Source organism: Phascolarctos cinereus, unplaced genomic scaffold (assembly GCF_003287225.1).
Source record: "Phascolarctos cinereus isolate Bilbo 61053 unplaced genomic scaffold, phaCin_HiC Scaffold_5;HRSCAF=322, whole genome shotgun sequence".
NCBI lineage: Eukaryota > Metazoa > Chordata > Mammalia > Diprotodontia > Phascolarctidae > Phascolarctos > Phascolarctos cinereus.
This window is the reverse complement of record NW_027555958.1, coordinates 427,654,418-427,668,621: the sequence shown is the minus strand read 5'-3', so window position 1 is coordinate 427,668,621 and position 14,204 is coordinate 427,654,418. Positions and strand designations below refer to the sequence as shown.

At 40.7% G+C, this 14,204-nt stretch overlaps 1 non-coding gene across 1 annotated transcript; it reads left to right on the top strand.

The window, feature by feature from the left end:
* The first annotated feature begins 10,352 nt into the window (after positions 1-10,352).
* Positions 10,353-10,424, top strand: TRNAG-UCC (transfer RNA glycine (anticodon UCC)). Its single transcript has one exon. It is a non-coding gene; the product is annotated as a tRNA-Gly (tRNA).
* Positions 10,425-14,204: the final 3,780 nt, after the last annotated feature.

The window sequence follows — 14,204 nt, the reverse complement described above, 5'->3', positions numbered from 1 at the left end:
CTACCCATCCATCAAAGATGAAATTTAAACCCAGCCTACCAAAGGACTCAGCCACTCAGCAATGCCCTCCTAGTGAACTCCATAAGAACTTCAGGAGAAAGAAAGAACGTCAGGGTTCTGTAAGAAATGCTTTGTAACTACCAGTCTTAATACCATTTTTTGTAAGTGCCTTGACTAAAACCTAAGTCTACTATTAAGCAGAATCATATCAGTAGAGAAATAGAATTAGGAGCCTAGCCACTTACAAGTTTGCTCCTAGGATTTAAGGTAGTGGTAGACCCTCAGAGGATTCAACTTGCTAGTGACAGGGTGGATCAGGGGGAGTCGGTGCATAGTAGGGTTCATATTTTGACATTTCAAGCAATATACAATGTCACCAAATAAACTTTCCTACCTTATTTCACATTACTCCACTTCATTAAAAAAGGTTTTCTGTTACGGACTTTGAATGCAACCTGTTGTTGAGTTAAATAATTGTAATCTTAAAGCCAATTAGTACATCAGAAGTACTTATTAAGTGCCCATGTGGCAGGTGCTGTGCTAAGCACTAGAGATACAAAGAAAGGAAAAATCATGTTCAGAGCTCTCAAGGAGTTCACAGTTTAAGGGGGTGGGGAATATATATAAACAACTATTCAGAAATAGCTACATACAAGATAAATTGGGGAAAATCAAAAGAGGGAAGGAGGGAGGGAGTACTGAGGGAGATTCGAAAAGACTTCATGCAAAAGGTAGCATTTTAGTTGGAACTTGAAGGTAGGCAGGGAGGCCAGGAAATGGTGATTAGGAGTCTGAGGAACACTGTCCTCACCTGTTTTGTATCCATTTGTCTTTTCTGAGTAGGCCTGTGTTGTGACAGATGAGGGAGACAGGGGAGAGTTAGCTTTTAATTAGTATAGAATCAAATGTTTTCATATCAAACTTAAGCATAATTGAAAATTAAGTAAATTGTAATACTTAGCTGAATTTATTAGGCCTCTTGTTTAATTTGTTTAATTAGCTATTGGTCAAGACTAATAGTAAATGTAAGAATGTCATTGTAGAGTAAGCAGTATTAAAAGATAACTAACGCTTTTCATTATATGACCAGTTACAATTGGCTTTGTATGAATAATTTGCTATTGTTTGAGTCGTGCTAATTTATAATACCTTTGTCTGGTCCTGGAGTGCTTTAAGTTGTAGGCTTCAGACCGTTATGATCTAATATCACAAAGGTGTCTTTGACTTGTTTTCCCTTTCCATTTGATAAACTCTCCAATTTTTATTCGTATTGGTAATATTATCCTTGTAGTGTATAGAAATGTCTAGTATTTCTAGAGCTCCATCATCTTCACAGAAACCAAAAATCCCAGAATTTTTGTATTGATGCAGAATATTTTGTTGATAGAAAGGAATCTCTATAAGGTAAACATCCTCCAAATAAATGCTTAATATAACAAATAAATATTATTTCTTATAGAGCTGATCACTAAATGCAATAGTGAATAACTCAGTTTATTCACTTCAACAGTAAGAACCTGGCTGGTACAACAACCTCCCTGTAATGAAGTATCCAGTCTCTGGCTCCATTGAACATTTGTTTTGGCTCAAAGCAGAGGCTTTAGCTTTTTATTTTTTCCCTTCATGGGAGGGCTGGGAGAGGGGGGGGAAAGCCTAATTTTGAAAAAAAAAGTAAAATGTGAGGGGTTTTTTGTTTTATAACATGAACAAGGTCAGGGGCAAGACAGAGGAACTACAGACAAATGGAATTGCTTTGCATTCTCAGCTACACACGCTATCAAAGTGTGTTTTTTTTAGAAGTTGTTCTTATAAGAGAAGAACATATACAAATTCAAAACTCACACACTTGAGAACACGGAAATGCCTTGCTTTTATGACAGTTCCTGCTGAATCCCAAAGATCAGAAGGACCATGAGGTCCCACTTTGTAGTCTGTATCCATACTGAAAATCAAGATTTCAAGAGCTTTTGCCCTTCTGCTCCATGGGAAGTTTTTGTCCTCCCTGAGCTCACCATACAACACACGGCATTTCAATTTAATGGGTAAACTGCCCCAGTCAAACACCCCACTTGATGCTCTCCTCAAGAGATGTGTGAATGCCCTCAGTGTATTGGGATAAAAATCTGCAATGAAGAAAAACTGAGGCACAAAAGTCCTAATATTATTTATTAGCAAAGCTAGCAGTTGCCAATAATAGAGGTCAGTGGCCCCTCAGTGACCAAAGACACACCTTATAATCAAAGCAGCTTTTTATAGTTTTGTGGTTATAGAAGGTCCCATATGATTGGTCCATAATTATATAGACTTGCAAAAAGGGGTTCTTTAGAATCCATAGTAACAAAGAAAACACAGAGTTGAATAGCCTCTGGAAAGTCCACCAGATACCCTCCTCCCTTTACCAGAGAAACCCAGTATTAGAAAAAACATCTCCTGACCAGGTTGAAGCCTCCCTCTGTTAACAGGATTTTACTGGGCCAGTCTCTAACCTGAGAATGATGAAACAGCAGGCCAGAGACAAAGTGCCAGTAATCAGGTAGTCCTTTTCTTAATTAGTTTCATTATGAGGAACAAACTGGCAAAGCAAGAATTCTCCTGATCAGAATTCTGTCTTGCTGAAGTGAAGACAGAGATTATATACATAAATCACAAGTGGAAAGGGAGGGGGGAAGGTGGATCACAAACAATCGTTCCCAGGGCCAGAGTGGTTTCCCACAACATACCCGAGAATGGAAGACAACACAATTCTGTTTGTTTGTTTTTGGTTTTTTGCTTTTTGGTGAGGCAATTGGGGTTAAGTGACTTGCCCAGGGTCACACAGCTAATAAGTGTTAAGAGTCTGAGGCTAGATTTGAATTCAGGTCCTTCCGACAAGGCCGGAACTCTATCCACTGCGCCACCTAGCTACCCCTAAGACAATACAATTCTGGAGTCCTGTTGGAGCAATACTGCTCAAGTCCTTGGGGGTTACTTAGTGGGCCACAGGGCCAGAGTTCTGTGATAGGGACAGGTTCTACAGTCTTTGATTCACTTCACTTCAGGTACACAGGCATGAGGATGCCAGTGATTGTGAGCGTTGTCAAGGTTTGATTGATAGTTCAAGTTGCATTGTGAGTCTGACTCACAAGCTGGAAAAGGGCAGCCCTTGAGAAAACTAAATTATTAGCGTATTTATTACACATACCATATCGTTAATATGAAAATTAGAAATTCCTTTCTCACCTCTATCCATCTTCTTTATCTTCCTCAAAAGGTCTCAGTTGTGTATGTAGTCTCTTACAGACTTTTCTACCAAGGCCTTTACAAAATAAATCTAAATCTAAACCTAGAAATTGGCTACAACAAGTACTTCTGTGATTACTAAAACTCCTAACCATTAATCAGTCAGTAACCAATAATCAATTTCACATTATTCTGGGCAAATCTAGTGATTAGCTATACCCAGTTCAGGTAGCTTGAGCCCCCAACAAGAAACATACTATAGTCTTTGATTTTATTTTTTGTTTTAAACGCATGACTTCACTGGTGTAAGATTAAGAACTGCCCTCTACCAACACAAGTTAGCACCTTCTTTATAGTCTTACAGAGTTTTGTGGGACCATTAGAAGTTAAATGACTTGCCCAGAGTCTTAGAGCCAGTATACATCCTCCTGATTCTGAGGCCAACTTGTTATATCATACGGCCTTCCAAGATCTTTCAAAGGGGTGAACTCAAAGCCTTTTCATCTTGCTGAAACCTACAAGAACTTACAGGCCTTTAGCTTAGCCCTAGAGAGAGTCCCCACCACACCACAATGAGGCATTATACTGATACTTCAGTGGAGGGTTCTACTTTGTTCACATTTCCATAATACACTGAGGGCATTCACACATCTCCTGGGGATTTTGACTGGGGCAGCTCATCCATCAGACTGAAATGCAGTGTGTTGTAAGGTGAGCTCAGGGAGGACAAAAACTTCCCATGGAGCAGAAGGGCAAAAGCTCTTGAAATCTTGATTTTCAGTATGGATATAGACTACAAAGTGGGACCTCATGGTCCTTCTGATCTTTGGGACTCAGCAGGAACTGTCATAAAAGCAAGGCATTCCCATGTTCTCAAGCGTATGAATTTTGAATTTGTATATTTTCTTCTCTTATAGGAACAACCTCTTAAAAAATAAAACCACACACTTTCATAGTGCGTGTAGCTGAGAATGTTAAAGCAACTCCATTTTGTCTGTAGTTCCTCAGTCTTGACCCTGACCCTGCTGATGTTCTAATCCCAACCCTGTCTTCGACCTTCCTGATCTACCAAACAGAAAGCACAGTCCTATCTTTTAGAGCAGGTTTACAAGAGATAGCCAACCTGAAGGAGAAGATTTCCCATTACTAGCACAGGCCTTTCCAATGAAAGGATACCACGTCCCTTATTCCTACCCTTTAAGCCCCCAGCAACAGCCCTGTCCAATCCAGAGGTACTCCATGCCCAATTCACCTCTTGCTCAAGTTGAAACCTATATGAGCTTTTCCCTTTTCTTCTTCTGGGGAGTCTCCGCCAGTATGTGCAGTTCCCTTGTTGGTGAACTCAATAAACTTTCATGAGTTCCTAAATTTTTGCTTTGGGTTTTGGTTTGGGATTGCTTCTGATTTTTGTTTGTTGCAGGTACTGACAATTCTACCCACAATTGTTTGGAATTCATGAATACAGAATAGACAGGAAAGATGGAGCATTTGACCAAATGGGAATTCTGTGATGGTGACAATGGAAGAAAAAGGCAAAGGAAATCGGGCATTACAGGCAAGGAGGATTTGTGAACTCAGGAAGTCAAACAGGTTTAGGGAACTTCTTGTTCCTAAAAAAAGAAAAACTAAGAAGACTAGTGTCCCTAGATGGGGCACAGTAACCAGGGAAGATTAGACAATAGAGAATAACCTGGGGCTAGGGGCAAAAAGGGTCCCCTAGGCTGAAAGCTCCCAAAACTTAACGAATTTCCTTGAGGCCTCCAAGGCTGTATCCTTTACAGTGGGAAGTTGACACGTACCCTATCCTCCAGCTAAACTATACTGTTTATTGTTCCAGGACCTAGTCAGGCTTTCTTGTGCTTCTCTACTTTTGCAGAAACAGCCGTTTTCCATGCCTAAAGTAACCTGTCCCCACATCCATGCCTGCTGAAATACAACTTTTCTTTTCAAGATTCAGTACAGGTCTCATCTTCATAATCATTCCTGAACTTCTCAACCAGAAGTAAATAGTCCCTGTGATATACTCTCAAGACACCTTCTCTTTTCTATGTACTTAATTCTTAATATTTTTACTTGAGCAATAGGCGTTTGTGAATGTCTCCCTTCCCTTACTAATGTGGAGGAAGTATATTTAAAAATCTGCCCTTTTGCTTTCTCTAGAAATATTTTTTTTAATTTTTGGGGGGTTTTTTTTTTCCATATGCTTTTGAGTTGAAAATTTTTCTCCCCCTTCCTACCCCCCACCCTCCCCAAGATGGCACACAATCTGACATAGGCTTTACATTTACATACCCATTAAACATATTTCCACATTAGTGAAGTTGTAAGTAAAAATTAAAACCAATAGAAGGAACCATCAGAAAGATGAAACAAAACAACAGAAGGTAAAAATAAGTGATAGAGATTCAACTTCCATGGTTCTTTCTTTGGATGTGGACAGCATTTTCCATCCCGAGACCTCTGGAGATGTCTTAGATCCTCGTAATGCTGCGAAGGGTTCAGTTTAACATTCTTAGTCATTGCATAATGTGGCTGTTATTGTGTACAAAGTCCTCTTGGTTCTACTCACTTCACTCAGCATCAGACCATATAAGTCTTTCCAGGTTTTTCTGAAGTCAGCCTGTTCATCATTTCTTATAGCACAATAGTATTCCATTACATTCATATACCACAACTTGCTCAGCCATTCCCCAATTGCTGGGCATCCTCTCCATTTCCAATTCTTTGCCACCACAGAAAGAGCTGCTATGAATATTTTTGTACACGTGGGTCCTTTTCCCATTTTTATGATCTCTTTGGGATATAGCCCTAGAAGTGCTATTGCTGGATCAAAGGGTATGCACATTTTTGTAGCCCTTTGGGCATAGTTCCAAATTGTTCTCCAAAATGGTTGGATCATTTCACAACTCCACCAACAATGTATTAGTGTTCCAATTTTCCCACATCTTCTCCAACATTTATCATTTTCCTGTTTTGTCATGTTGGCCAATCTGATAGGTGTGATGTGGTACCTCAGAGTTGTTTTGATTTGCATTTCTCTAATCAATAACGATTTAGAGCATTTTTTCATATGACTATAGATGGCTTTAATTTCTTCATCTGAGAACTGTCTGTTCATATCCTTTGACCATTTATCAATTGGGGAATGGCTTGTGTTCTTATAAATTTGTCTTAATTCTCTATATATTTTAGAAATGAGGCCTTTATCAGAGAGACTGGTTGTAAAAATTCTTTCCCAATTTTCTACCTTCCTTCTCATCTTAGTTGCATTGGCTTTGTTTGTGCAAAAACTTTTCAATTTAATGTAATCAAAATGATCCATTTTGCTTTTCATAATGTTCTCTATCTCCTGTTTGGTCATGAATTCTTCTGTTCTCCATAGATCTGATAGGTAAACTATTCCTTGTTCTCCCAGTTTACTTATAGTATCAGCCTTTATATCTAAGTTCTGAACCCATTTTGACTTTATTTTGGTATATGGTGTGAGATTTGGGTCTATGCCTAGTTTCTGCCATACTCTTTTCCAGTTTTCCCAGCACTTTTTTTCAGAGTGGGTTCTTATCCCAGAAGCTGGGGCTTTCTCTAGAAATATTAAGAAATAATATTTCTCTGGTCTATAAAAAGAATTCTTTTTCAAATTTCCCTGTTTGAAGTTGAATTATGTCTGAAATAAAAGGACTTCCCTAGGGAAATGTTTTAAGATTAGTTGCCATAATGTAAAACAAAAAGTAACTCTTGGTTGGGCTATTTGAATTAATGAATGAAGCATTCATTAATCAGTTACTTTGTGCAAAGAATGGTGCTAAAACCTGGAGAAACAAATAGAAAAGTAAGACAGTCCCTGCCTTCCAGGAGCTTACATTCAAATGGGGGAGATGACCCCTAGGATCCATTTAAAAATGTCCATCCCCTGAATTTTTTGGTGCTAGGTCCAGCACTTCTCTACAGAGAAAGGATGAAGGTATTGATCAAAGGGAGGAGGTCCCTTTGTTTACTCCAGGAGAATACTTTAGGGAAATGGAGCTGTGTAGTGGCTATTGTTGTTAACCCCACAATTGTATGGTAAAATATTTTTCCTTGTTCAAGAGTCCTATAAATGCTATCTAAAATCATCTTGGAGTCTGAGAGAATGAGCAAAATATGCCAATTTGGACATACTTCTCTCCAAGCTAAAAATGGATTGGATATTAGATGAAGGTTAAATTAAATAATTCTTTTCTTGACACACTTGTGTCTAAAATGTGTAGCATAGTATTTTTTTTCTCCTTTAACACCAAAATGCAAACTTTGTATAAACCACATATCTATCTATCTATCTATCTATCTATCTATCTATCTATCTATCTATCTATCTATCTATTTCTATAACCTTTGCAGTAGACATAGTAGAGGATTTAGGAGAGTATTTAACAAATGTTTGTTGAGCTGCCTTGAATTGGTGTCCAGATGGCAAGAATTTGAAATCTGAAGCCTATAAGCTGAGGAGTCTACAACTCTTTTTTTTTTCTGAACTCAGTCCCTCAGCAACTTTGAATGGTGGAAATATTTATAGTAAAGGACCTTCTCCAATCAAAACCTGAGAAGATCTGGATATTCATGCCCCTTGGGCTCCCAAACTACTTAACGCTTTGTCTCATCTGAACACTGAACAGATACTATCTCATTTAATTATCCAAGTTCTCTTCATTTTGAAATTCAGTGACCTTTCCTTAGTTCTCCTTTTTTAGCTCTCTGTAGCCTTTGACACAGTTTCACCATTTTGATACTGTTACCCATCCTTCTCTCTTCCCTGTTTTTCTCAGCCTATCTGTCTAATCTTTCTTCTCAGTCTCTTTTGTGGTCCTGTCTCCCATAACCTATCCTGGTGCCTTTTGATTTATCTTTTGATGATTTTATTGGCTACCAGAACTCAGTTATCATCACCATGCAGATAACTTCCAAATCAACACAGGGATCTTCATTTTTCTCCTGAACTCCATATTATCTTTGCCTCTCAACTCACTTTCTTCCTACTGATGAAGTAGAAAAGAGTGCTTGAGGCAATTGGAGCAAGCTAAGAGATAAGATGAAAGCTGTAACTAGACAGAAAAGTGATCAGAGATGCATGGAAGCCCCCACCGGACACTTATCTGTATGCTTTAACAAAGCACCCTCAATTCCAGAACAATTATTCCCCTCCCCTTACCTGTTGTCTTTGCCTATCACCTCCGGACTACCTGATATCCCAGGCATTTTGGAGCCATGCTTACTCCTCCCATTCTCTTGTCCCTTTCCCCTTGTTCTGTAAAATTGTATTTAAACCATACCTTTGAGCTAGCTAACTGCCTTTGCCTCCTATGGAAGCAGGGGCCACTCCGCTCCATTAGGGGAGCAGGGCCTGCCCCTTATGCTCTGCCTCCCATGTGAAGTAGAGCCCACTGGGGCTCTGCCTCATGGGGAGCAGGCCTACTTGGGTGCATCACCCCAATAAATTGGCTTTCTTTAATTTAGAGACTGTGCAAGTGAATTCTTTCAGGACACTATGCCACTCATGTCTATTCCTCATCGTTTCAGGTAACACCCCAACATCCTTGGGGTCCACCCTGAACTCATTACCAATGGCTACAGAGAAGGTCTAAGAGAGTTCTTTCACACCTGAACCAGCTCTCCCAACTCTAAGCTCAACACTACCTTCTCTATTTCTGTTGAGGGCACTACCATTCTTGTTTCCTTAATTGTATCCCCTGTCTCTGGCCTTTCTCTTCTCCAATCCATCTCCCACATAACTGTCTAGCCAATCTTTCTAAAGTGCAGGTCTGACCCTAGCACTCCCTCGATTCTGAAGCTTCTGTTGCTCCCTAGTGCCTCTAGGATAAAATACCAAGTCCTGTTTGGCATTTAGAACCAGCACAATCTAGTTCAAACCTGTCTATCTAGACTGACTTATTTCATTTTACAACTCCTTGGACACTCAAGTCCAAACAGGTCTACCTGACATTTATTATACTCAGAGTTCCACCTTCTGTGATCATATTTTTGCACAACTGTTTCCTATTCCTGGAATTCTCTCACTTCTCATTTCTACCCCTCATAATTCCTTTGTTATTGTTCAGTCTTGTTGTCTGACTCTTGGTGACCTCATTTGGGGTTTTCTTGGCAAAGATGATGGAGTGCTTTGCCATTTCCTTCTCCAACTCATTTTACAGTTGAGGAAACTGAAGTAAACACTGATAAATGACCTGCCCAGGGTCACGCAGCTAGTAAATGTCTGAGGCCAGATTTGAACTCATGAAGAAAAGTCTTCCCTATTCCAGGCCTGACAGTCTGTCCACAATGCCTTTCCTGAACGTCCTTCTCCATCCCCATTCCCCCGCCCACCTTGTTGGTGTTCTTCTGCCAACTTCGACTAACTAAACTTTGTGTTTTATATTTATTATATGTATTCATGTTATTGTCCCACTAGTAGAATATATACTTTTTAAGGAGGAACTGTTTCAATTAGTGTCTCTTCGTCTACAATTCTGGCATACACTTAGCACTTGGTGGGTGCTTAATAAATAAATATCGAATCGAATCGAATAAGAAACGGGGTTGGTAGGTGGTGAGGAAGGTAGGACTGGGGGCTGGAAGGACAGGTCTGGTTTCACCGACCCGCGGACTCTTCTAAGCCATCCTCAGAGTCTCGGACCCCGGGGCTGTGAAGTTGGGGGACATCTAGGAACAAAGCCTCGGGTCTGCGCCTGGCGAGGGGTCAAAAGAAGGGGTGGAAAGAGGTTGCGAAGAAGCCCCCTTTTTGGTGCAGTTTCTGGCCCTGTCTCTGCTGCTCCGCACTCTCTGTTGGATCTTCTCCCAAGGCTGAAGTGTTAGGGATATCTGTAGTATCTGTAGAAGAAAAGGTTTTTTTTCCCTCCATCCACTCTTCTTCTTCCCCCCTCCCCCCCCCTCGCCACTTCTGGCAGTGAGGTCCGATGAGTGACCAGAATGGTGGGTATGAGACGCTGGAAACGTTTGCGGGTATTAATCACAGTGTAGCTCACGCAGACCGTAGCGATACTTGTAGAAGAAAAAAAAAACTTGACAATTTTTCCTTTTTCCTTCTCCCCCCCCCCCTTAGAATTACTCATCTAAGGCACTTGAAAGCGCAGTGATTGTGTGCGTTGGTGGTATAGTGGTGAGCATAGCTGCCTTCCAAGCAGTTGACCCGGGTTCGATTCCCGGCCAACGCAATGCTGAAATCTATTTTAAGACAGTGCAAAACTACTTAGAGACGTGTATCAAGATCTCCACTCAGACTCGCAGTCACAATTGCTTTCCTTCTTTTTCTACCTTTTGCTCTCCCTCTTTTTCTACCTTTTGCTCTCATAAGAAACCGCGACTCGCCTGCCTTTCCCTACTTTCTTTCCCTAGTTTTTCTTCCCCTACCTTTCGGTTTGATGGGGGCGGGGCCCAAGCCAAGATTTTTTCCCCCCCGTGCACCAAAGGGAATCTGACTCCCACTAGTCTACCCACCCCAGCTCTTATTTCCTTTTGAAAGTTCTAGCCCCACCCTTTGATCTTGTGCAGATGCCTTTCGGGCTTCTGCCTTCCTGTTCCCTCTGTCGGCTATTCCCATTGTCTATTCAATCTCTCAGCCCTCCCCAATTAGAATTCTTACCTAAGCCCATTTCCCAACCCCCTTCTCTGGCCACCCAAAGTTACTTTAGTATTTAAGATCCACCTTGGCCCCATTGAGATGCTGATAATCTCAGGCCCACCTGTCCTCACGGCGTTAATGGCTGAGAATCTCTCGTGCCCCAAAGGCTGTTGGAGCTTTTCTCATGCCCGCCTTTTCCTCTGGCTGAAGATTTGAGGTGAATTCATTCAGCAGGGCCCGGTACCTCGATTTGGGGTTTGCAGCACCCCAAAAGTCCTAGACCTCTTCAGGTTTGTTCTCCCAGTCTGCACCACCCAAATCTAGATCTGGGGCCCATACCTGTGTCTGCACATGACTAATCCGAGCCCGCTCTGAGTTTCCATTCCCTCCTTTGAAAATGACAGGGCCTTACATGAGAGTATTTAAGACACCTCCAGGCTCTGCTATTTTATGGTGTCAAACTCATCCGCAGGTATATTATGGCTTAGAGCAAATCCTTGTGAGTGACTGGAGAGGACTCAGAAGCCAGATGAATGCACACATTCTCACAGCAGCTACCTTTCTGACATTAGGGGAATATTACCCACAGCAGAAGAAAGGACATCAGAGATCTTCAACCTGTAGTGATAGAAGAAGGGGAGGAAGAGAGGAAGAGCGGAAGAAGGGGAGGAGGGGGGGAGGGGAAGGGAGAGAGGCCCAAGGGAGATAAGCAGAAAAGAGAAAGGAAAAGGATAACTCCTCCCCTTTACACCTTCCCGTTCCCTGAGGCTGTGATACTGAACTGGATATTTTTAGGCCAGGACAGTGGCAGTCACGGATCCATCTATCTACTCACTGCTCGACCTAGATGTCCACTTAACTTATACTGTGATATTTATTTGAATCTGGGATCTTATCAAGGTAGTTCTAACTGGATAGATTGCAACCTATTAATGACTTTCATCGACTTTTGTCCACGTCCTCCTAGAAATTTTTCCAAGCTGGGCAACCTCATATTCTGGGCTCCTTTCTTTACATCTCTTGACATCCTTGTGTATGCTAGGGTAGCACACAGTTTGGTCAATGGTTATCTCTTGCTCTTGCTATCTGACCAGTCCACTTTCCTTTCTGGTCATATGTCTCTTTGATTATATGCTTTTTACTACTTTTCCCAAACAATTATGCATTAGTGATATGTAGCCTACTGGTACCCACCACAAAATGATGCTGCTCAGATTACCCAGATATCTCATTGCTTGGATATTGACTTGTAGTCACACTGCTGAAGACTGTGTTTGAAAGATGGGCCTTTGTCTCAACGATAAGTTTGGGGTCATTAAAGTACTAACAGATCTTCCAAAAAGCAATCCAGTTCCCTTTCATCCAATTTAATTCTTGGTTTGTCTCGTTGTCTATAACTAAAAGATAGAAGGAGATAGATAGATCTGCCAGATGATTGATTTCCCTATTAATTCAACCTCTATTTTATTCCAATCAATATTATTCATTATAGTGTGATTCTGTAGGGGATAGTGATCATCTCTGTTATTGTCTATTAATATACAGTTAGTTTAATCAACTAGTGGAATACATATTTTATATATCTTATCATTAGAGATAATTCAATAAAGTTAGATAGAGTCTTCCTTATATTTGGTCCCCAAAACTTTAAACTATAAGCTACAAGTTCATTTGCTTGTTATAAAGCTCACTTGCTTAATCACAGAAGCCTAACTAGAGGACCTCCATCTTTTTATCCAGGTGAGTGGGAAACAAACTCCAGCTGTGGCAGAGATAACCTAATGAGCTCTTTTTGTTGTCCCTCTGCCCATCATTATCTTTCTATTGCTCAATGTGGGGAAATGGCTCTGATTTGGACAGCAGATGTCTTTTGCCTTGCAAAATATGACCACGTATATTTTTCAGCCTGCCTGTCTACCAGGCCTCTTTGGTTCTTCTGGAGAGTCAAAGTTTAGATATGACAACCAATGAAATCCTATAGCTTACTCTGAGTCATCTGTATCATTTAGGTATCAAGCATTATAAAACCAAGGCCCTGGAGAAAGGTGGCATCTCAGATTGTGAGAAAGATCTGAGGTCTACTTCATCAGAGGGTGCCATGGTCCCTTTAATAAAGTGTTATTGGCTTGGAGCTCTGCCTCAGTTGTCTTTTCTGGCATATTTTGGGGACAGAGAGAGAGAGAGAGAGAGATGGATAGATAGGTAGATAAGAAAGAATCTACAGGTTTTCTATCCAACTGCATATCATAGCCTGGAAATATGCATCCTTCATATATTTAGTTATTGTTTAACTTTTCATGCACATCTATCTCTTCTCATAAACATATTCATACATTTGAGTGTGACTCAACTTTTCATGTATATCTGTTTTTTCCTCATAAAGATATTCACACTAAGGTTTTAAGAATGTCATAGACAGAGAGAGCCAGGATGACTCAGTGGAAAGAAATCCATATTCAAAACAAGAAGCCCTGAGTTTGCACTGGTTACTTATAATTCCTGGGATCATGATTATATTATTTAAACTCTCTGAGCTTCAGTTTTCTGATATGTAAAACTGTGATAATAATACCTGTCTATTTACTTTGTAGGGTTGTTATGAATGTAACAGTGCCTACCCTGACTTACACTGCCTGGAAACCAGGTGTGTTAACTGGACTGAACCAGCCAACAGAGCAGGTTAGAGACAAGAGAATCAGGAATCAAATAGAAGTGTAATTTCAAACCGAAGGAAATGGCTTGCAAGCCATTACATATCATACCACATATTACATTACATTACATACATATATTACATTACATTATCATTATTGTACATTACATATTACATGCCACAAGGTCACATATGCTGAAGCCCTGCCCCTAGGTTGAGGGGAGTGGGACCCGAGGCAGTGTGGGGAGATCTCAACCCTTAAACCAATGGCTATGAAGTGAGTTGTAGCCCTGACAATGAGGGGCAACAGCACCAATGGGACAAGTTTGACTCATAGCAGGGCTTCATGACCAGAACATGAATACAGTAGGTGCTTGTCTGGGCTCAGAGACCACCTGGTTCTGGTCAAAGCAATACAATAATTTGTATGAAACAATTTTGAGATTTTGCTGTGGCTGAGACCATCCAGAGGGTGAGTGCAAAGAATTGTTATGCCAATCTCAAGGCACAGCTTGCTTGCTGGGACTTAGCTCTGAAAAACAGGGGCTCTCCTAATATCTCGACAGGTGTCAAACATTTCTCACCTCCCACAGAGTTCTCTAGTACACTTTAGGATGTCAGGGTATATTTAGTTTATCTGTCATGGACTCAATCCTTTGATAATTATGTTTTCCCAGTTTTAGGATTCTCCTGAACCCCAGTTCCATTTTACCACTTAAC